At 37.7% G+C, this 25,580-nt stretch overlaps 1 protein-coding gene and 1 non-coding gene across 16 annotated transcripts in view; one reads left to right on the plus strand and one right to left on the minus strand.

The window, feature by feature from the left end:
• Positions 1-25,580, minus strand: part of MLLT10 (MLLT10 histone lysine methyltransferase DOT1L cofactor) — a 217,967-nt gene that overhangs the window by 164,014 nt on the left and 28,373 nt on the right. For 2 of the 15 annotated variants that reach the window (XM_035729209.1, XM_035729210.1), the window contains exon 1: positions 5,197-5,281. The exons of the other annotated variants lie outside the window; for them this stretch is intronic. The gene's annotated coding sequence lies outside the window, so the exon portion shown is untranslated. Of the gene's footprint in view, positions 1-5,196; positions 5,282-25,580 lie in introns of those variants that run through there. 15 annotated transcript variants of the gene reach the window in all.
• Positions 19,323-19,388, plus strand: LOC113923256. Its single transcript, XR_003520255.1, has one exon. It is a non-coding gene; the product is annotated as a small nucleolar RNA SNORD42 (small nucleolar RNA).

Raw genomic sequence — 25,580 nt, forward strand, 5'->3', positions numbered from 1 at the left:
CCCCATGTCGGGCTCCCTGCTCCGCGGGAAGCCTGCTTCTCCCTCTCCTGCTCCCCCTGCTTGTGTTCCCTCTCTCGCTGTGTCTCTCTCTGTCAAATAAATAAATAAATAATCTTTAAAAAAATAAAATAAAATAAAATAAAATAAAATACACAAAACATGCTTAACAGGACTATGGTGAAGATGGTAAGATTATGAGTGAATTTATTTCTTTATTCCAAAATACTTTCTTTTATAATTTAAATTTTTATAGAGATACATTACTACATGCTCTGTCTTCCTAGTAAAAACAAAAATAGATATATAGGAGACTTCAGAGAAAAAAAGTACAGGAAAAGAAAAGAAGGTTACGTTATAGTTAGAAGACTATACCCTAACTCAGGAAGGATCTGGTATGAGGAACCCTGAACCACAGAGACTCCAGATCCTACAGTAAACCAATTCAAACTGAAAAGTTTTTATTTTTTTTTACTTAAATTCAATTAGCATATAGTGTATTATTTGTTTCAGAGGTAGAGTTCAGTGATTCATCAGTCTTATGTAATACCCAGTGCTCACTACATCCCTTGCCCTCCTTAATGTCCATCACCCAGTTACCCCATCACCCTACCCCCCTCTCCCCTCCAGCAACCCTCAGTTTGTTTCCTAGGATTAAGAGTCTCTTATGGTTTGTTGTCTCCCTCTCTGATTTCGTCTTATTTTTCCCTCCCTCCCCCCGTGATCCTCTGTTTTGTCAAACTGAAAAGTTTTATAGGGCAGGATGCAGTCAAACATGTTACTATTACAATCCCACAGATACATTATTATTTTAGTGAGAAGTAGTCTTTAAAAGGTACAAGTAGGCGGCTGGGGTAGAGGAAAAAAATAATAAAAAATAAAGTGCAAGTAAATCCTGTGAAAGAGAACACAGATTACAAGGAAATCAAACAAACAAGCAAGCACACATTGAAGATTTCACATTCACCAAGGGAAAAAAAAAAACACCTTTAATTGAAATGGCCCCCCAAAAAAAACACCTTTAACTGAAATGGCCCAAACAAGTGCAAGTTATACAAGGTGGCTCTTTCTTTGCTACATCATATAGCATAATAAGAAATGATGCAACTATTTTCCATCTTTAGAATGGAGACATTAATTTCCAAATATTTTTTCTACTTTATATTAGATTCTTTTGCCAAAAGATAAAACCCCCTAACACTTCATTAAATCAAGTTCACCCAAAATACTGACCCTTTGGGAGGCTGTGGCTATGTAACAATCTATTCCACTATGTTGGTTTACCCAGACTGTATTACCATCATATTACAAGATACAACAAGGAAATGATTGAAAACAATACTATATGATGGTAAGAAAAAATAAAATGATAAAGGATAAGGTTTTAAGTTTGATCTTCCTCATATTATAATAAAAGATATACTTGCGGCATAAAGTAGTATCTGTACGATAAAATATTTACTATCATTTTTTTTTTTTTGGAAAGAGCACGCACACGCACAAGCAGGGGGAGGTGCAGAGGGAGAGCAAACTACCCACTGAGCAAGGAGCCAGGACTCGATCCCAGGACCCTGGTATCACGACCTGAGCCAAAGGTAGATGCTTTAACTGAGCCACACAGGCACCCCTCTTTTTTTTAAGATTTTATTTTTGGGGTGCCTGGGTGTCTCTGTTGGTTAAGCATCCAACACTTGATATCAGTTCAGGTCATGATTTCAGGATTGTGAGATCAAGCCCTGTATCACACTGAGTGTGGAGCCTGCTTAAGATTCTCTCTCACCAGGAAAAAAAAAAAAAAACAGATTTTCTTTTTGGGGCACCTGGGTCAGTTAAGCATCTGACTTTAGCTCAGGGTGTGATCCAAGGGTCCTAGGATCGAGCTCCACGTGGGGCTCCCTGCTTGGCAGGGAGTCTGCTTGTCCCTCTCCCTGACCCTCTCTCTGCCCTTCCCCCCCCGCCTGTGCTCTCTTTCTCAAATAAATAAATAAAATCTTAAACAAAAAGAAAAAGATTTTATTTTTAAGTAATCTCCACACCCAACAAGGGGCTCAAACTCACAACCCCGAGATCAAGAGTCACATAGTCCACCAACTGAGCCAACCAGGAGCCCCATTTCTTCTTTAAAAAAAAAAAAAGATAAAAATAAATCTAAAATACCCTATCTTTTCTTTTACAAAAACTTATGGCTACCAGGGTAGAAATGAGCACCTCTAGTGCCAAGGCTGTGGTCTCCAAACAGCATTTCCCAAAGCTGCCAGGACTCCTGAAAGATGTAGATGATTCCTAGTCTAGGTCAAGTAAGCTCGAGATAACATTCTATCAGACAGCAAGGAAGCTATAAAAGACTACTTTATTCATGTCAAAAGGACTTATCAGCCAACCTAAAGAAGTTCCTGCTGGCCAAAGATGAAATAACTTAAGGCCAGGGCACCTGGGTGGCTCAGTCAGTTAAGCATCCGCCTTCGGCTCAGGTCATGATCCCAGGGTCTTGGGATCAAGCCCCACGTCAGGGTCCCTGCTCAGTGGAAAGCCTGCTTCTCCCTCTCCTTCCCACTCATGCTCTCTCTATCTCTGTCTCTCCCAAATAAATAAATCTTAAAAAAAAAAAAAAAAAATGGGAAATCACTTAAGGCCAAAAAAGATAATAACTGCAATGAACTGAAACATACCAAACTTTTTTAAAATATTATAAGCTGATAAGAATAAATCAATAAAGAATAAAAGGTTTTAAGTTTGATCTTCCTTATATAACAGATGTAATTGTGGCATAAAGTAGTATCTGCAGGATAAAACATTCACCATCATCACTTTTTTTTTTTTTTGCTTAAAATGAACTTCTACTTCCAAAACAGTTAAGTAAGCTTATAAAAGACAAACACAGTTAGCAGCCAGATTCTGGTTTCCCACCTGTAGTCAAAACTTGGAAGGGACCAGCAGAAGAAGTTTCCCAATTTTTTTTATTCATTCAGGGCACCTGGGTGGCCCAGTTGGTTAAGTGACTGCCTCCGGCTCAGGTCATGATCCTGGAGTCCCAGGATCGAGTCTCGCATCGGGCTCCCTGCTCAGCAGAGAGTCTGCTTCTCCCTCTGACCCTCCCCCCTCTCATGTGCTCTCTCTCATTCTCTCTCTCAAATAAATAAAATCTTTAAAAAAAAAGATTTTATTCATTCATTTATTTATTTATTTGACAGAAAGAGACAGAGCAGAAGCAGGAGGGAGAGAGAGAAGCAGACTCCCTGTATCAGGCTTGCAAATCAGCAGGGAGTCTGCTTCTCCCTCTCCCTCTACCCCTTACCCCTCGTGGTGGTCGCTCTCTCAAATTAATAAAATCTTTAAAGAAAAAAAGAACAATCCAAGTTACATGATCTACTAAGAAGTAGAAGAACGTTATTCATGCTTAAGATAAAAGACAATCAATGAAGTCAACCAACCCTAAGATAAAAGACAATCAATGAAGGTCAACCAACCCTAAGATGACCGAGGCACTGGAATTAGGCTTTAAATAACTATTATAACTGAGTTCTAAGAGAAAAATAAAAATGTACCTATATTAAGTGAAATAGGAAATCTCAGCAAAGTAAAAGACACTATAAAAAAGAATTAGGGGCACCTGAGAGGCTCAATCGGTTAGGCGTCCAACTTTTGATCTCAGCTCAGGTCTTGATCTCAGGATCCCAAAATGGAGACCCAATGCATGCTGGGCATGGAGCATGCTTAAGATTCTCTCTCCCTCTCCCTTTGCCCCTCCCCCACCTCTCCCTCTCAAAAACAAAAACAATATATGAAGTGAAACATTTACTGCACAGGCTTAACAACAAAACCAAGATGACAAACGAAAGAGTCACTGACTCTGAAGCCACATTACCTCTCATCTTTAATCTGAAAAAGAGAAAATAGTGGAAAAAAATGAACAAGCCTTCAGGGACCTATTGTACAGTGTCAAGAAATCTAACATGTGTAATTGATGGTCTGGAAAAGGAGGAGGAAAAGTGGTGAGGAGGAAGAGAATATGGAATATGAGAATATGGCAAAAAGTAAGTTTTGAAAAATAGTGGATAAAATTTGTCTTAGAACTTTATAGACTCAGTGAGCCCCAAGTACCCAAACTGCTTGCTGAAAAGCAAACAAAGGCAAGAATGTCATCAAGGAGCCAAGAGAAAAGGACACATCAAATAAAAGGGAACAGTTTTTAGATAAATGGCTGATTTCTCATCATAAACTATGGAAGTCAAAAGACAGTGAAACAAAATCTTTAAAGTGCTTCAAGAAAAACAACTGTAGTTCAACCCAGAATTCTATATCCAACTAATATGTCCTTCAAAAATGAAAGTGAAACAGGTATTTTCACACAAAAGGCAGCAAACAGATTTCATCACCAGGAGGCATGGACTACAACAAAGGCTAAAGAAATTCTTCATAATGAAAAAAAATGGTACTAAATGAAAATGTAAATCTTTAGGAAGCAAAAAAGAGGACCACGAATGGTAAATACCTGGAAAATATAAAAGAATTTTAGTTCTTAAATTCTTAAAAATACAAATGATTATTGAAAGCAAAAATTATAATATTGTTTTCCAGGGGTTATAACACAGAGATCTAATACATATGACAATAGCATAACTGAGCAGAGGTTATGTCAAAGAATCTCTATGACTGCAACATTTCTATACATTTAAGAAGAGGTATAATACTAACTGTAAGTGGTACGCTATATAAATGGACAATAAAAAGGTAAGGAAATATACTGAAATTACTACTGGAATGCTAAGAAATTAATACAAAGAGAAACAGCTTTACAAAACTCATATATTAAAAATTCTACTCAACAAGCCAAACACAAGTTGGACCCCTTATTTATATCATACATAAAAGTAACTCAAAATGGGTCATATACTTAAATGTAAGAGCTAACACTATAAAAGTCTTAAATGAAACAGTAATAAATCTACATGACCTAGAAGTGAACAGTGATTTCTTAGATACAAGTCAAAGCTGGTCCTTTGGAAAGATCAACAAAGTTGATAAACCTCTAGCTAAATGGATATAAAGCATACACATAAATTACCAGTATGAACAAAAAAGGAGGAATTATCACTATAGAACCCACAGATAGTAAAAAGACAAAAGACTATTAACTTTATGTTAATGAATTTAACAACTTAGATGAAATGGAAAAATTCCTGGAAAAACACAACTTACCAAAAAATTGATGAGATGAAACAAAAATCTGAAGCGCCCTTTAAATTGAATTCATTCTGAAAATCCTTCCCCAAAATAAAACTCTAGGCTCAGACTTTTTCACTGGTACATTCCTTCAAACACCAAGGAAGAAACAGCATCAACTTCACACAAACACTTCCAGAATATAAAGAACACTTCTGAAATTATTTTCTAAGCTCACTATAATACTAACAAACACACCTAATAATATTAGGTAATAATACCAATAATACCAAAACCTGAACAGAAAATACAAAAAAAGAAAATTATAGACTAACATCCCTAAAGGTACATAGATGCAAAAATATTTAATAAAACATTAGCAATTTCAATACAGCAATATACAAAAAGGATAATACACCATAACCAAGTAAAATTTATCCCAAGAATACAAGATTGAGGGGTGCCTGGGTGGCTCAGTCAGTTAAGCGTCTGCTTTCAGCTCAGGTCATGATCCCAGGGTCCAGGGATCCAACCCAGCATCGACTCCCTGCTCAGCAGGGAGCCTGCTTCTCCCTCTCCCAGTTCCCCTGCCTGTGCTCTCTCTCTCTCTCTGTCAAATAAATTAAATCTTCAGAAAAAATAAGAATACAAGATTGATATAACATTTGAAAATAAAACAATGAAATTCACTATTATTATGTAGAAATACATAATCATCTCAATAGATGTAGAAAAAAACAGACAAAACTAAATATCCATTCATGCCATAAACTGTCAAAAAACTAGGAATAGATTTTACACAACCTGTTTATTAATCATATCCTTTCATTCTATACTTTTGATACGTTGGGCCTTGGTAACCCTTTTCAGGGCTATCTAATTCCTGAGATAGCTACCAATGCTCCAGCTAGCTTTCATATGCAAACCAACCAATACAGAGACCATAGCCCCAACCATCTCTATTTTATATCTGGCCACGATATTCCCCTACTCTAATCACCCCAGGGGAAGGTACCAGACAACTCTGGGCAGCCCCTAAACCACAAAGCACTTGAAATTATTCAAACTAGAGAATCCTAAACCTGGTTACCATTCCTTGACTATTCCTTTCCATGGAAACCAAAATGAAGGCTCTTGCCTTTATTTTCATAATTTACAACTTTATAAAGGATTCCTTTACAACAGGAATCCTCTCCTGATCTGTCACAGGCCTTGTGGCCATACTTAGATAATAATAAAACCTCTATTTTTAAACAGCCTGATAAAGGTCATTAATAAAAAGCCTACAGCTGACATCATAATTAATGGTACGAAGCTGAATGCCTTCCCTAAAGAATGGGAACAGGACTAAGGTACATGCAATAAGGAAAGAAAATTAAAAGAATGCAAAGTGGAAAGAGGTAAAAATTGTAACATGATCATCTCCTACAAATATCTGATTTATCTACCAAAAATACTCATAGAATTAATGACTTATATAAGGTTGTAAGACAGAAGCCAATATAAGTCAATTCTATTTCCATATTCCAAGAACAAATAATTAGGAAATTAAATTATTTAAAACACCACTTACAGTAAGAGGAAAAAACTTAAAAAAAAAACACACATTTTTTTTTCACAAAGGACACACAAGACCAAAGACTGAAAACTACAAAATATTGCTGAGAAAACAAAGATGACCTAAAGAAATGGAGATATACCATGCTAATGAAAAGGAAGACTCAACACTGTTAACATATCAATTCTCCTCAAACTGATCTATAGACTGAAAGCAATGGTTATCATCCATTATATCACCCATCATCATATCACCCATCAACAATGGTTATCATCATCATATCACCCATCAACCTTTCTGAAGTGATGGAAAAGCTAATATTTATTTTAATTTTTTATTTATTTAAGAGCGAGCGAGCAAGAGAGAGCATGTGCAAGCCCAGAGGGAGAGGGAGACGCAGACTCCCCGCTAAGCAGAAAGCCTGATGTGGTGCTTAATCCCGAGACCTTGAGACATGACCTGAGCTGAAGGCAGATGCTTAACCGAATGAGGCACCCAAGTGCCCCTGGAAAAGCTAATATTGAAATTTATATGGAAATGCTAAAAACTTAAAGTATACAAAGCAATCTTGAAAAGGATGAAAAAGGTTGCTGGACTTGCAAATCGGACTTCAAGAGTTACTATAAAATACAAATAATGAAGTTAGTATTGTAATGATATAAGGATGGACAATTAGATCAATGGAACAGAATGAATATTCCTGAAATAGAGCACACTTAATGCAGCCAAGTGCTGTTTCACCAAAGCAAGCCACTGAGCAATGGAGACTCTTTTCAACAAATGGTGCAGAAATAACTGGATATCCGGATGCAAAAACAGAAACAAAAACAAAAACAAAACACCTACAAAACTTAATTTGAGATACATTAGAGACCTAAATATAAATTAGCAAAAACAAAGTTTTAGAAAAAACAAAGGAAAGTACCTTCATGATGTCAGGGTTAGGCAAAAGTGTCTTAGCACATACATAGTAAAAGAAAAAACTGACAAATTAGACTTCATCAGGCTTACATATTTCCACTCATCAAAAGCACAGCTAAGAAAGTAAAAAACCACAGCCTTGGAGAAACTACTTACAAAGCATTTATCTAACAAAGGACTAGTATCCAGGACATATAAAGACCTTCGGCAATTAAAAAAAAAAAAGACAAAGAATAAAGAAAGAAAAAAAAGGAGAGAAAGAAGGAAAAGGGCTAAAGGTTTGACCAGACTCTTCCCAAAAGAAAACACATAAATGGTCAATAAGCAAATTAAAAAGTTAAAATGTGCTCAACATCACTAGTCAGTACGAAAATGTATAAAAAAGCACAATAATACCACTTCTACTCATGATCAAGTAAGAGGGACCAGATTCTGCCTTCTGCATGAAATAGCAAAAACCTAACAAAATGTTTGAAACAAAAGCCCTAAAGATTTTGGACAAGTAATGAAAGACAGTAATCCTGGGACACAAGAAACAAACAGAGGCCATATATTTGCCCAGCTTACTGCCTTGAGAGTTTCCATGCCATGAACAGGGAGAAGGAACCCAGGCAGAGCATATGGTCTCCCCAAATTGAAGAAATAGAGCTAGGAGTCCAAAGAAGCCAAGGTGGCTACAGGTCACACGGGAGACCAGCACTGAGTACAGCTGAAGACAGAGAGAGAAAAATGAAGAGATCTACAGAGGCTTATCCTAGAAAATGTTGAGTGAGGAATCAGCACTTGCATGTCAGAGAACTATTCAAGACCAGGGAGAGAACCACCAGATGATTCAGAAATAACAGCACCAGAACTCACACAAGGATGCAAATAATGCTTGTTCCCAAAAGCCAGAATAAAAAAAAAAACCTAATAATACTGCATCAGAGTATTAAGAAGGATTATGCCTCAGAAAGAGGTAAAAGTTAACCCTACACTAAACAGAGCTCAGGTCTATCCAAACAAAACGTAAAATCAAGATCCGAAAGGGACAAACTTTTCTAATAACTTAACCATGTCACAGAACAAAGTACAAAAGTATTTTTAGGCATACTAAAATGGAGACATAACAAGATAAAATTTACAATGACTAAAAATCAAGACAAACTTAAAAGACATACAGAGAAGAAACAAATCACACTCAATAATGAAACAAAAACCAGTCAAACCAATCTTGAAATGACAGATAATAGAATTGATACACAATTCCTATAAAACAATTATAGTGAATACATTCCATACATTCAAAAGCTGGAAAAAACATTAAAAATGTTAAGTAGAGGGCGCCTGGGTGGCTCAGTTGGTTAAGCAACTGCCTTCGGCTCAGGTCATGATCCTGGAGTCCCTGGATCGAGTCCCGCATCGGGCTCCCTGCTCAGCGGGGAGTCTGCTTCTCCCTCTGACCCTCTTCCTTCTCGTGCTGTGTATCTCTCATTCTCTCTCTCTCAAATAAATAAATAAAATCTTTAAAAAAAATTAAAAAAATAAAAAAATAAAAATGTTAAGTAGAAATATGAATAAAATTTTTTAAAACTTTAAACTTCCAGAAATGAAAATTACAAGGTCAAAGATAAAAAAAAAAATACTGAGATTTACAGCACAAGAACTCAAGTTAATAGCTACTAACCAAAATGAAACACATAGAAAAACTACTTTAAAAAATAAAGAGAAAATAAACTTAATTAATTAATTAATTATAATTTAAAAAATGAACAGAGTATTGGACACCGGGCTGGCTCAGTCAATACAGCATGTGACTTTTGATCTCAGGGTCATGAGTTCAAACCCCTAGCTGAGCACACAGTTTACTTTAAAAAAAAAAGAATAGACTATAAATTAGCTTTAAGATAACTTCAAAAGGCCAAATATATTTGTATTTGGAGCCACTAAAGAACAGATAATACAGGAGAAAAAAATCAGAAATCGGAAAAAATGTCAACAATTCGCCACATTTAATGATATTATAAACACGTACAACAAAGCATCCTTTAAATAAACACGAGCAATAGAAACATTAAGAAATGTAAACTGTGTCAACTATACCCAAAGAAAGAAATGTAAACTAAAACATGATTAAGCTGCCAAAAATCAGAGGTAAAGAAAAAAGTCTTTAATAAAGCAGCAGAGAAAAAAAGTCATGTTACATCATAGAGAATAAAAAGAAAGTTAAAGTGGTTATATTAGTATCACATAAAGTAGATTTAAAAATCAATTATCAGGGGCGCCTGGGTGGCTCAGTTGGTTAAACGACTGCCTTCGGCTCAGGTCATGATCCTGGAGTCCCAGGATCGAGTCCCGCATCGGGCTCCCTGCTCAGCGGGGAGTCTGCTTCTCCCTCTGACCCTCTTCCCTCTCGTGCTATCTCTCATTCTCTCTCTCTCAAATAAATAAAATCTTAAAAAAAAAAAAAAATCAATTATCAAGAAAAAAGAGGATCAGGGCGCCTGGGTGGCTGTTGGTTAAGTTTCTGCCTTCAGCTCAGGTCATGATCCCAAGGTCCTAGAATTGACCCCACGTCAGGCTGCCTGATCAGTGGGGAGTCTGCTTCTCCCTCTCCCTCTGCCTTTCTCCCCGCTCATGCTCTCTTTCTCTCTCTCAAATAAAAAAAAAGAAAGAAAGAAAACAGAGGATCATTTCACAAAGATAAAGGATTTAATGCTGGTGATTTCTACCAAATATTTAAAGAGTTTAATACCTATTCTTCTCAAAATATTACAAAAATACAAAAAAAAATTAAGAGGAAGGAAAACTTCAAAATTTATTCTATGAGGCCAGCATTACTGATACCAAAACCAGATAAAGATACTATGAGAAATAAGAACTACACGTCAATATCTCTAATGAATATAAATGCAAAAATCCTCAACAAAATATTAGTAAACTGAATCCAACAGTACATTAAAAGAAGCATTCACCACGACCAAGCAGGATTTACTACTGGGATGCAATAATCACTACTAAATCAACATAATATATATTTTTTTTAAGATTTTATTTATTTATTTGAGACAAAGAGAATGAATGAGAGAGAGAGAGAGAGAGAGCACATGAGAGGGGGGGAGGGTGAGAGGGAGAAGCAGACTCCCCGCCGAGCAGGGAGCCCGATGCGGGACTCGATCCCGGAACTCCAGTATCATGACCTGAGCCAAAGCCAGTCACCTAACCAACTGAGCCACCCAGGCGCCCCAACATGACATATCATATTAACAAGAGAAAGAATAAAAACGGTATGATCATCTCAATAGATGCAGAGAAAGCACTGGACAAAATACAATATCCATTCATGATAAAATCCCTCAACAAAGTAGTTGTTGAGGGAACATATCTCAGCATAATGAAGACCATATACGGCAAACCCACAGCTGACATGACAGCCAATAGTAAAATACTGAGAGCTTTCCCTGTAAGATCAGAGACTGAGACAAGAATGTTCACTGTAACCACTTTTATTCAACAAAGTATTAGAATTCCTGGCTGCAGCCATCAGACAAGAAAAAAAAATAAAGGGCACCTGGGTGGCTCAGCCAGTTTAGCAACTGCCTTCGGCTCAGGTCATGATCCCAGGGTCCTGAGATCGAGTCCCACATCCGGCTCCTTGCTCAGGAAACCTGCTTCTCCCTCTGCCTACCACTCCCCCTGCCTGTGCTCTCTTTCTCACAAATATGTAAATAAAATTTTAAAAAAAAGAAAGAAAGAAAGAAAGAAAAAGCATCCTTGGGGGGCGCTTAGATGGCTCAGTTGGTTAAGCATCTGCCTTCAGCTCAGGTCATGATCCCAGGGTCCCAGGATGGAGCCATGTTGGGCTCCCTGCTCAGAGGGGGGGGTCTGCTTATCGCTGTTCCCTCTGCTCCTCTGTCCACTCGTGCATGCATTCTCTCTCTCAAATAAATAAATTTTTTAAAAAGAGAAATAAAAAGCATCCAAATGGGTAAGGAAGAAGTAAAACTGTCACTATTTGCAGATGACCTGATACTCCACATAGAAAACTCTAAAGACTCCACCAAAAAAGTGTAAGAACTGACAGAAGATTAAAAAATTAATATATAGAACTGTTGCATTTCTATACATTAATAATGAAAAAGCAGAAAAAAATTTAAAAAAGAATCCCATTTACAATTACACCAAAAATAAAATACCTAGGAATAAACTTAATGAAGGAGGTAAAAGACTGTACTCTAAAAACTATAAAACACTGATTAAAAAAATTGAAAACAACATTAAAAAAATGGAAAGATTCCATGCTCAAGGAATGAAAGAACCCATATTGTTAAAATATCCATACTACCCACAGTAAGCTATAATCCCTAACAAAATAGGAACGTGTTTCACATAACTACAATAAAACTAAAATTTGTAGACTCCAAATGGCCAAAGCAATCTTGAGAAAGAAGACCAAAGCTGGAGGTATCACAATCCCAGATTTCAAGATATACAATGCTATAATAATCAAAACAGTATGGTACTGGCACAAAAACAGACACACAGATCAGTGGAACAGAATAAAGAGCTCAGAAATAACCCCACACTTTTATGGTCAATTAACCTACAACAAAAGAAGCAAGAATATACAATGGGGAAAAGACAGACTCTTCAACAAAGGGTGCTGGGAAAACTGGACAGCAACATGCAAAAGAACAAACCTGGACCACTTTCTTAGTCACACACAAAAATAAACTCAAAATTGATTAAAGACCTCAATGTGAGACCTGACACCAGAAAACTCTTAGAAGAAAACATTGGCAGTTAAAATTCTTGACATCAGCCATAGAAACATTTCTGTAGATATGTCTCCTCAGGCAAATAAAAGCCAATATAAATAAAAATAAAAGCAAAAATAAACTTTGGGACTACATCAAAATAAACCACATTTGCACAGCTAGGGATAACCTCAATTAAACAAAAAGGCAACCCACTGAATGGGAGAAAATATATGCAAATGATATATCTGATAAGGTGTTAACATCCAAAATCTATAAATAACTTATACAACTCAACACCAAAAACATCTGATTAAAAAGTGGGCAGAAGCCCTGAATGGACATTTCTCCAAAAGAGGCACAGAGATGGCCGACAAACACATGAAAAGATGCTGAACATCATTCATCAACAGGGAAATGCAAATCAAAACCACAATGAGATATCAACTCACACCTGTTAGAATGGCTAAAATCAAAAATACAAAAAACAAGAGTTGGTGAAGATGTGGAGGGAAAAACACCCCTCATACACTGTTGGTGGGAATGTAAATTGATGCAGCCACTGTAGAAAACAGTACGAAGGTCTCAAAAAATTAGGAACAGAAGTATCAAACAATTCAGTAATTCCACTTCTGAGTATTTACCCAAGTAAAACAAAAACACTAATTCAAAAAGATATATGCAAAAAAAGAGAGAGAAAGATAGAGATTCACCTCTATGTTTACTGCAGCATTATTTACCATAGCTGAGGTATGTAAGTAACCCAAGTGTCCATGGACAGATGAATGGATGTGTGTGTGTAATGAAATACACTCAGCAATAAAAAAATAGAATGAACTCTTTCCATTTGCGAAAACATGAAAGAACCCACAGAGTATAATGCTAACTAAAATAAGTCAGACTGGAAAAGACAAATACCATTACAATTTTGCTTACATGTAGAATCTAAAAAATAAAACAAATGAAGGAATGAACAAACAAAGCAGAAACAGACCCATAAAACAGACCCATAGAAAACTGGTAGTTGCCAGTGGGATGGGTAAAACAGATTAAGGAGATTAATAGTAAAGGGGATTAAAAGTACACTTATCCGGGCACCTGGGTGGCTCAGTCGTTAAGCGTCTGCCTTCAGCTCAGGTCATGATCCCGGGGTCCTGGGATCGAGTCCCATGTCAGGCTCCCTGCTCAGCAGGAAGCCTGCTTCTCCCTCTCCCACGCCCCCTGCTTGTGTTCCCTCTCTCGCTGTCTTTGTCAAATAAATAAATAAAATCTTTTAAAAAAAAGAAAGAAAAGAAAACTCAATGACTTCACCTTGTACCTGAAGAGATTAGAAGGACAAAAAGAAATACAGATCAGAGCAAAAATCAATGAAATATAAATCAAAAGCTAGACTTCCTCCATTTATTGAATGATGGAGATGTACTTTCCCCTCTTACAAAATACAAACAAAAACTGTGGATATTATAAACAAAACAAATATATTCTGAAACATGTTAAGAAGGCAAATTAGCAGGGCGCCTGGGTGGCTCAGTCATTAACCATCTGCCTTCGGCTCAGGTCATGATCCCAGGGTCCTGGGATCGAGCCCCACATCGGGCTCCCTGCTCCACGGGAAGCCTACTTCTCCCTCTCCCCACTCCCCCTGCTTGTGTTCCCTCTCTTGCTCTCTGTCAAAATAAATAAATAAAATCTTAGGGAAAAAAAAAAAGGCAGCAAATTAGCTAGAACCCATGGGACCCAAGGAATAACATGGCAGTGAGGTTACCTAGGTTTTCTTTTTGCCTAATATATCCCACTCTTGAAATGAAGAAGTCAGCAACCCAGAAGCACTTAACAAGCACAGACCCCCCCCACCAAAAAAGCTCAAACAAAAGGCTTCCTATCTGTCTCTCTAGACAAACAACCAGGAAGGGATCATATTAGCGAGGAAGGAAAACTTTTAGACAGATACTCTACCCAGCTTAACATCACAGAAAAACTGATCCCACCCACTTCTGCAATGGTTAAGTGGGGAACCCAGACATCCACCCTTGTGAGATTGAGTCATGCCAAGACTACTATTGGGGTGGTGTAAGAGCAGGTCAAGTAGAGAACCAGAATTTTCAGCCTCACTGGCTGATAAGGACCAGGTCCCCCCATGGAGACAACAAGGGAAGCCTGGACATCCACCTTCATTTGGCAGTAACAAGGGAACCGACTATATCCCCTGGGGTGGTATCAGAAGGTACAGCAAGGAGTTACGGGTTTCACCAACACAGAGTGTAAGTGAGGCCACATCCATTGTGGAGATCAGGTAGAGAACCATAATTTCACAACTCTGTTCAGCATTAACAATCAGCCTCCCTTCAAATGTCAACAAAGGCCCAACAGGGAACATGAACTTCATCTCACACCTGGCAAAAGGATATGACACCCACAACTCCCTCCTGCCAGGCACGTGTCAGAGAAAGCCAGGTAAAACAGGTTTATGTAAGATGCAAAGTCCCATAACATAACACAAAAATGTTCAAGTTTCAATCAAAAATCATTTGTCATAACAAGAACCAGAAGATCTCAAATTGAATGAAAAAAGACAATCAATAGGTGCCAACACTGAGATATTTGTAATTTTAACATCTGACAAATGTCAGAATTATCTGATGAAGATTTTAAAGCAGCCATATAATAAAAATGACTCAATCGGGGTGCCTGGGTGGCTCAGTCGATTAAGCATCTGCCTTCAGTTCAGGTCATGATCCCAGGTCCTGGGATGGAGCCCCAAGCTGGGCTCCAGCCCCAAGCCAGGATCCCTGCTCAGCGGGGAGTCTGCTTCTCCCCTTCTCTCTGCCTGATGCTCCCCCTGATTATTCTATCCCTCCCTCTCTCTCTCCATCAAATAAATAAAATCTTTAAAAAAATAAAATAATAATTTTTTTTTAAAAATGACTCAATAATGGGCACCTAGCTGGCTTAGTCGGTAGAGTATGTGACTCTTCATCTCAGGGCCATAAATTCAAGCCCCATTTTGGGTATACAGATTACTTAAAAATAAAATCTTTAAAAAAAAAATGATTCCAGGGCACCTGGGTGGCTCAGCTGGTTGGGTGTCTGCCTTTGGCTCAGGTCATGATCCCAGGGTCCTGAGTTCAAGCCCTGCACCAGGCTCCTTGCTCAGCAGGGAGCTGCTTCTCCCTCCCCCTCCCCTCTGCCCGCTGCTCCGCCTGCTTGTGCTCTGCCAAAATAATAAAATCTTTAAATAAATATAAAAAATTATTCCATGAGAAATTACAAACACAAAAATGAAATATAGAAAGCCTCAGCAAAAATGAAAACATAAAGAACCAAATGGAAATTTTTAGAACTGCAAAGTACTGAAAAATAAAGAACCCAATGCATGACCTCAACAGCAGCATCAAGGAAAGAGAGTAAAAGAATTCATGAACTAGAAGATACAACAATGAAAATTACTCAATGTAAGCAACAGAGAGTGAAAAAAAAAAAAAGAATGAACAGACCCTCAAAGATCTTTGGGACTATAACAAATAATCTTAACATTTATGTCATGAGAGTCTAAGGAAGAAGAGGAAAAATAAAGTGGGACTGAAAAAGTACTCAACTAAATAATGACTAAAAAAATTCCATTTTGGTGAGCCATAAAGCTACAGAATCAAGAAGCTGAGCAAATGTCAAAAGGGATAATTCCAAAGGCATCTACCCCTAAAAACATCCTAATTAAACTTCTGAAATATAAAGACAAGAAAGGATATCTTGAAAGCAGCAAGAGAAAAACACTTTACTTATAGAAGAAAATAAGTTGAGGGGCGCCTGGGTGGCTCAGTCATTAAGCGTCTGCCTTCGGCTCAGGTCATGGTCCCAGAGTCCTGGGATCGAGCCCCACGTCTGGCTCTCTGCTCAGCGGAGAGCCTGCTTCTCCCTCTCCCTCTGCCCCTCTCCCTCTGCCTCTCTGCCTACTTGTGCTCTCTGTCAAATAAATAAATAAAATTTATAAAAAAAAAAAAAGAAAGAAAATAAGTTGAGAGAGCAAATTTCTCATCAGAAACCACAGAGGCCAGAAGAAAGTAACACAATAATGAAAAAAGAAGCCGCTAGGAAAATGAAAAAAATATAATGAACTGAATGAAAATGAAAATACAACATAATAAAATTTGTGGGACATAGATAAACCAGTGATAAGAGGGAAATTTGTAACAATGCACAGAAAAGTGGAAGAGTCTCAAATTAATAATCTAAGCTTTCACCTCAGGAAACTAAAAAAAGAACAAAATAAACCCAAAGCAAGCAGAAAGCATGGATACCAAAATAAATATAAGAGCAGAAATCAATGAAATTTAAAATAGAAAAAAAAAAGAAAAGTCAACAAGACAGGAGATGCTTCTTTGAAAAGATCAATAAAATTGATAAACCTCTAGCAACACTGACAAAGAAAAGGAGAGAACACAAATCACCACTAATACAAATGAAAGAAGGGATATCAGTACAGATCCTGCAGACATCAAAAGAATAAAAGGGAATACTATGAACAACTTCACACACATAACTCTGACATCTTAGATGAGATGAATCCCTTCCTTGAAAAACACAAACTACTCCAACTCACCAATTATAAAACTGGTAATATGAATAGCCCTGTAACTTTTTTTTTCATAAAGTTACTTATTTTTTTTAGGAATCTCTACACCCAACGTGGGGCTTGAACTCATGACTGAGATCAAGAATCGTATGCTCTTCCAACTGAGACAGCCAGGCACTCCAGCCCTGTAACTATTTTTAAATTTTAATTTATCCCTTAAAAACAACCAAAAAGGAAATATGGAAGTCCAGATAGTTTCAATGAAGAACTGTACCCACCATCTAAAGAATTAACACCAATTCTATACATTCTCTTCCAGAAAACAGAAAAAGTAAAAGCATTTTTCCCAACTCATTCTATGAAGCTAGTTATTACTCCCAATATCAAAATCACAGTATGAAAAAAGAAAACTACAGACAATAACTCTCATGAATAGACACAAAATTCCTTAACAAAATATAAATGCAATCCCGTAATATACAAAAAAGAGTTATATGCCATATCAAGTGGGGCTTACTCCACTTAAGTTAAATATTCAGAATCAAAGAGGTAATCTACCATATTAACAGACTAAAGGGGGAAAAAAAAGTGTATTAATGGTAGGAAAAGCACCTAACAAAATTCAGCACCCATTCATGATTTTTTTAATAAGTAAATAAAAAAAAAACTAAGGAAAATAGGAATAGAAACTTCATACAGACATCTACAAAAAACCTACAGTTAACATCCTATTTAGTGGTTTTCATCATGGAGTGAATACTCTCCCCAAGGGTCTTAAATCCGTATCATGCTGAAATTTCTAGCCAAAACAATTAGGCAAGCATTATAGGCATACAAATTGAAAAGGAAGAACTAAAAATAACCCTATCTGCAGATGACACAATTACCTACCTAGAAAATCCCAAGGACTCTACAACAAAAGTCCTAGAATTCATAAGTGAATTCAGCAAGGTTGCAGGATCCAAGATAAATACAAAAATCAATTGTTACTCCAATATACTACCAATAAATTAACATGGATACCAAAATTAAACATACTATTTTCAACTGCTTCCAAAAAAATTAAATACTTAGGTATAAATCCACAAAATATGTACAGGACTTACAGGCTGAAAACTACATAAAAGTGCCAAAAAAAAAATCAACGATCTAAATAAACATACCATGTTCATGGATGAGAAGACTCAACATAGTAAAGACGTCAATTTTCCACAAACTGATATTTGGGCTTAATGGTACTCCTATCAAAATCCTAACAAAGGTTTTGGCTATGTACAGACAAGTTATTCTAAAATATATATTTAAGAACCAAAACACAAAGAAACTAGATAGCCAAAACAATTTTGTGAAAGAATAAAGTAGAATCATCCATGTGATTCAAGAATCATCTTACACAGTAATTAAGACAGTTGGTACTGACAGAGAGACAAAGATCAATGTAACAGAACAGAAAACCCAGAAATATCTTCAAAGATGCCCAGCTGATTTTGGATAAATGTGCAAGAGCAATTCAATGGAAGATGGACTTTTCAACAAATGGTTGCCACTGGAGCATTTGGAAATGCATAGGCAAAGAGACAAGGAAAAAAAGAAAGAGTCTCACACCTTATATAAAAATTAACTCAAAATGAATCACAGATTTAAAAGTAAAGCATGAAATTATAAAACTTTTAAAAGAGTGGCACCTGGCTAGCTAAGTCAGTAGAGCATGCAACTCTTAATCTCGGGATTGAGTTCAAGCCCCATACTGGTCATAGAAGTTACTTTAAAAAGAGGCGCCATGGTGGCTCAGATGGTTAAGCATCTGCCTTCGGCTCAGGTCATGATCCCAGGGTACTGGGACCAAGCCCCACATTGGGCTCCCTGATGGGCAGGGAGTCTGCTTCTCCCTCTCCCTCTACTGTTCCCCCTGCTTGTGCTTGCTCGCTCTCTGTCAAATAAATAAAATCTTAAAAAAAAAAAAAAGAGTTACTTAAAAAAATAAACAAAGGAAACACTGGAGAAAAATCTTTGGATTTAGGACTGGGTAAAGGGCTATTAAATTTGACAACAGAAGTATGATCCATAAAAAAATAAATTTATAAAATGGACTTCATCAGAGGGGGGTGGGAGGAATAGGGTAGCTGAGTGATGGGCACTGGGGAGGGTATATGCTATGGTGAGCGCTGTGAATTGTGTAAGACTGATGAATCACAGACCTGTACCCCTGAAACAAATACTACATTATATGTTAATAAATAAATAAATACCAAAAAAATGGGCTTCATCAAAACTAAAAACTTTGCTCTAATTTGATATAAAATAAGAGCAAATCACATACTTGGCAAAGAGCTCACAGAATATATAAAGAACTGTCAAACTCTACCATAAAAACAATAAACAAATGATGAAAAAAATCAGTATTTGAATAAGAATGACATTAACCAAGAAATCACTGATGTGCCGGAAGACTGGGGAAAAAGAGAGTGTATGGGGGCAGTGAGAGCAGCAGGGAATACAAGGCTTCCTTCTCCACAACCGGCCTGATGGAGAGAAGAAAGTGTATGTTCACCTAGCTCCTATCATGCTTTGAATGTTGCCAACAAAGTTGGGATCATCTAAACTGAGTCCAGCTGGCTAATTCTAAATATAAATGTTTTCAGGGGCAGTTGGCTGGCTCAGTTGATGGAGCATGCAACTCTTGATAATGGGATCAGGAGTTTGAGCCCCACGCTGGGTACAGAGATTACCTTTTTAATTAATTAATTAATTAATCTTCACAATAATTGGAAAATAGGCAAAAGTAAAAATAAACATTTGACCAAAAGAGGGTAAGACATTTGACCTAAAGAGGATATACATATAGCAAATATGCACATGAAAAGATGGTCAACATCATCAGCCACTAGGTAAATACAAATTAAAATCCAATATATCAATACACACCTACCAAAATTACTAAATAAAAAGAATAGTGACAAAAAGAAAAAAAAAAGAACAGTGACAATGCCACATGCTGGTAAGGATGCCAAAAAACTGGCTTGCTCAGATTTCTAGCAGAAATGTAAATGGTACACTCTGGAAAATGCTTTGGCAATTTTTTTTTTTTTTCCAAGATTTTACTTATTTATTTGAGAGAGGGAGAAAGTGCACAAGCAGGGGGCGAGGAGGAGGGAGAAGCAGACTCTCCGCTGAGCAGGACAAAGCGGGACTCGATCCCAGGGCCTCAAGATCATGACCTGAGCCGAAGGCAGGCGCTTAACGAACTGAGCCACTCAGGCACCCTAGCAATTTCTTTTAAATACCTAAACATGAAGCCCCCATACAACTCAGCAATTGTACAACTGGACATTCATCCCAGAGACACAGAGACCTATGTTCCCATAGAAATCTACACAAGAATGGTTATATTAGCTTTATTCATATTAGCCCCAAACTGTAAATACCTGAAACATCTTTCATCAGAATAATTAAACAAGCTGTGGTATATCCATTAACATACCATACTGAACAATAAAAAGCAACGGAGCTACTGATATATTCAACAAACTGGATGAATCTCCAAAGAATCATGTTGAGTGAGAAAAAAACCCAAACTCAAAAAGTTACATGGTTTTTGCTTCCATTTATACAGCATCCCTGAAATGACAAAATTAACAGAACTGGATGATACATCAGTGCTTACCAGGAACTAAGCCTGGAGGGAGCAATGAAGCAGGTGTAGCTATAAAAAAAGGCACTATGGAAAAAAAAAAAAAGGCATCATGATGGAATTATTCTGATGGAATTCTGATGGAATTATTCTGTTAACTGTATAAATTTCAATAACCTATCCTATAGTTCTTAAAGAAATTAACACTGGGGATACTCAGTAGATGGTGTACAAGATCTCTTTGTGTTATTTCTTACACCTGCATGTGACTCTACATAAAAGGCTTAATTAAAAAATAACTGTAAATGAACAATCTGAATGGGAAATTAAGACAACAATTGCAGGGGCACCTGGCTCAGTCAGAAGAACACGTGACTCTTGATCTTGGGGTCATGAGTTTGAGCTCCAATGCTGGGTACAGAGATTACTTAAAAACTTAAAACAATACAACTGCATTTATCAGGGGGCCTGGGTGGCTCAGTTAAGCGTCTGACTCTTGATCTCAGCACAGGTCTTGATCTCAGGGTCATGAGTTCAAGCCCCGCATTGGGCTCCACACTGGGTGTGGAGTGTACTAAAAAATAAGTAACTACATTCATAATAGTGTCAAAAAAAATTTTAGGAATAAACTTATCCAGAGAGACAAAGAACTTGTACACTGAAAACTACAAAATGTGGCTAAAAGTAAAGACTGTACAAACATAAAGACATCCTATGCTCATGGATTGAAAGACCATGTTGTTGAGATGTCCTTATTATCCAGAGCAATCTACAGATTCAATCTATCAAAATTCCAGTATTTTGGGGGTGCCTGGGTGGCTCAGTTGGTTAAGGGTCTGCCTTCACTTCAGGTCGTGATCCCAGGGTCCTGGGATCAAATCCCACATCGGGCTCCCTGCTCCATGGGGAGCCTGATTCTCCCTCTGCCTCTCTCTCTCATTCTGTCTCTCATGAATAAATAAATAAAACCTTTAAAAAAAAAAATTCCAGTATTTTGGGACGCCTTGGTGGCTCAGTCAGTTAAACGGCTGCCTTCAGCTCGGGTCATAATCCCAGAGTCCTGGGATAGAGTCCCACATCCGGTTCCTTGCTCTCCCTGCCACTGCCCCTGCTGTGTGCTCTCTCACTCTAACAAATAAATAAAACCTTAAAAAAAAAAATCCAATGTTTCATGTAGAAATAGAAAAACACTTTCCTAAAATTCATTTGTATTTCAAGGGACCATGAATAGCCAAAACAACACTGAAAAAGAACAAAGTTGGGGAACTCATACTTCTTCATTTTAAAACTTACTACAAAGCTACAGTAATCAAAATGGTGTGGTACTAGCATAACTAGGAGATGTATAGAGCAAAAGAAAAGAACAGAGAGCCCAGAAATAAATCCTCACATACACAGTTGAACGATTTTTTTTCTAGTATTTTATTATTTATTTGACACAGAGAGAGAGAGCGAGAGAGCAAGAGAGCACAAGCAGGGGAAGCTGCAGAAGAAGAGGGAGAAGCAAACTCCCTGCAGAGCAGGGAGCCCAGTGCAGGCCTCGATCCCAGGACTCTGGGACCATGACCTGAGCCGAAGGCAGATGTTTAACCGACTGAGCCACCCAGGTACCCCAGTCAAATGATTTTCAACAAGAGAGCCAAAACAATTCTTTTCAACAAATGTTGCTGGGAGCGCATGAGTGGTTCAGTCGGTTAAGCGTCTGCCTTCGGCTCAGGTCATGACCCCGGGGTCCTGGGATCAAGCCCCGCATTGGGCTCCCTGCTCAGCAGGAAGCCTGCTTCTCCCTCTCCTACTCCCCCCCCAACTTGTGTTCCCTCTCTCACTGTGTCTCTGTCAAATACATAAATAAAATCTTTATTTAAAAAAAGTAGATGCAAAAGAGAAGAGGGAAGGACTGATTTTATCTGATATCTCATATACAGACTTATAAAGCTAGAGTAATTTTTGGAATTGTGGTGCTGACACAAAAGTAAGACAAATCAAAAGAACAGAACAGAAAGCCCAGAATCAAATCTATACATACAGAAACTGCTGATTTAACGATACAGTACCACTGTACAGCAAAAGAGGGAAGAATAATGTTAAAACTGGATGTTCCTGGGGTGCCTGGATGGCTCAGTTGTTGAGCATCTGACTCTTGCTGTCACTTCAAGTCATGATCTCAGGATGGTGGGTTAGAGCCTCAAGTCCAGCTCAGCCCTCAGCACGGAGTCTGCTTGAGATTCCCTCTCCCTAGCCCTCTGCCCCTGCCCCGGCTCGCACACTCTCTCCCTCTCTCAAATAAATAAATAAATCTCAAAAAGAAAAAGTTAACATATATGTTATTTCCCCACATTTTACCTATACACAAAATGAAATTCAGATGAGTTGGTTACAGACTAAATGTAAGGAGGAGGGAGAAAACATCCCTTCAGAAGATTATATAGGAAAATAATTTCAGGACCTCAAGTTAGGAAGATTTCTTTAACAGGTCACAAAAAGCACTAACCACAAAAGAAAGAAAAAACTGAAAATTTTTTACTACATTGAAATTAAGAACTTTTCCTTAAAAGAATAAAATAAATGAAAGGGCCAGCCAGGTGGCTGGTTAGCTTCTTTGGTCAGAATGTGGCACTAACATCACCACCGTCTCAGGTTTGATTCCCCAAACAGGCCAAGAGAGGGGCATCAGTTCTCTTATTTACAAAGAAAATCAATTTTTTAAGAACGCTAAAATAAATGAACCACTAACATGGAGAAGCCATATGCAAGTTACAAGTGAGAAAAGCCATATGGCCTACAAATATACAAAAAGGGACTTACTGTCATTAGTAATCAGAAAATGGCAAATTAGAACCACAATGAGATACTACCATACAACTACCAAAATGACTAGTTGAAAAGACTAGCATACTAAGCTCTGGTTAAGCACTGGTAGAAAAAAGAAACCATTCAATGCTGGGAAAGTAAACCACTTCTGAAAATGAACTGGCCTTCCTGATAGCATCACACCTCCACTTCTAAGTATATACCTGGAGCAGGGTTTCTAAAACTTTTCTGACCATGAACCACTTTAAGAAATATGTTTTGGGGCACCTGCGTGGTTCAGTCGTTATGCGTCTGCCTTCGGCTCAGGTCATGATCCCAAGGTCCTGGGATCGAGTCCCGCATCAGGCTCCCTGCTCCGCGGGAAGCCTGCTTCTCCCTCTCCCACTCCCTCTCTCGCTGTGTCTCTCTCTGTCAAATAAATAAATAAAATCTTAAAAAAAATATGTGTATATATGTTTCATATTTGAAACTTGTATACATATATAGGATACTGAAAATGCAGTGAATTTTCTTCTGTTCTAGTTCATTCTTTAATGTTGGTTGCTCCCTACCAATCTGATTTTATGACCCTTTTTGGAGCACACCCAGCAGTTTGAAGAGTAGTGAGCTAAAGAAATTCCTGCACACATACAAAAATATTCACAATAGTTTTCATAATGCAAAACACTTGACAAAAATCTGTATGTCTGTCAAGAGCAGCATAGATAGTACATAATTCACATCCTGAAATATTATACAACAATGAAAATGAATCAACTATAGCTACATGCACCAAATAGATAAATCTCAAAAATACACTGTGAATAAAAAAAAAAAATCATTAAAGTATTATTCTATTTACATAAAATTATAACTGTCACAACTAATAATATGTTGTGGAGAAATAAAGCTGAAGAGGGGGGCCTGGGTGGCTCAGTTGGTTAATCATCTGCCTTCAGCTCAGGTCATGATCTCAGGGTCCTGGGATCAAGCCCCACATCGGGCTCCCTGCTCAGCGGGGAGTCTGCTTCTCCCTCTGCCTCTCCCCACCACTCATGCTCTCTCTCTCAAATAAATAAAATCTTGAGGCACCTGGGTGGCTCAGTCGTTAAGCGTCTGCCTTCGGCTCAGGTCATGATCTCAGGGTCCTGGGATCGAGCCCCACATCGGGCTCCCTGCTCAGCGGGAAGCCTGCTTCTCCCTTTCCTGCTCCCCCCGCTTGTGTTCTCTCTCTGTCAAATAAATAAATAAAATCTTAAAAATAAATAAATAAATAAAAATAAAAAATAAATAAAATCTTTTTAAAAAATAAAGAAAAATTTAAAAAAGAAAACGAAAGAAAAGAACAATACAAAACTCAAAGTGTTTCCTTTGGAGGAAGTGGAAAATGTGATCAGAGAGAGGCACACAGAGGTCAAAGGTATGCACAATGTTCTTCTTAATAAGCTTGGTTGATGAGTACATGGATATTCATTTTCTTACTTCATTTTAATTGTCCATCTACTGGCTATACTCCCTTTTCTTTGAATCTTATGTCTTACAACTAAAAATAAGTTAAAATCCTACACACACACACACACACACACACACACAAATTAAAATGCATAAGACTGGGGTGCCTGAGTGGCTCAGTCAGTTAAGCATCCAACTCTTGGGTTTCAGCTCAGGTCAGGATCCCAGCATCATGAGATCAAGCCCCATGCTGGGCTCCACACTCAGCATGGAGTCTGCTTGATATTCTCTCCATTTCCCTCTGTCCCTCCTTCCCACTCATGCACTCTCTCAAATAAAATAAATAAATAAAATCTTTAAACAAATAAAATGCATAAGGTTGGTCCAAAGAAATGAAAAGTGTTTGTTTGGATAAGAGTGAAATCTTAATCCTCTTAAGGCCTATAATATATGCCTTCAAATGACAAAAGAAACATACTTCAACATGTTATCCATATATCAAAGATGACCAGAGGATAGAGTGTGTTTCAGAGAGAAAACTCAACACTTCCTAAAAAAATCAGTTACCAAAAGCAGTCAAACATCCATAAAATGAATAATATGTTGCCAAAAAAGTGAAGATAAAAAAAACTGGGCGCACCTGGGTGGCTCAGTCCGCTAAGCATCTGACTCTTGATTTCAGTTCAGGTCATGATCTCAGGGTTGCGAGGTCAGGATCCCTGCTGGGCATGGAGCCTGCTTAAGAGTCTCTCTTTCCCCTGG

The sequence above is a fragment of the Zalophus californianus genome, chromosome 9, assembly GCF_009762305.2.
Source record: "Zalophus californianus isolate mZalCal1 chromosome 9, mZalCal1.pri.v2, whole genome shotgun sequence".
Classification (NCBI taxonomy): Eukaryota; Metazoa; Chordata; class Mammalia; order Carnivora; family Otariidae; genus Zalophus; species Zalophus californianus.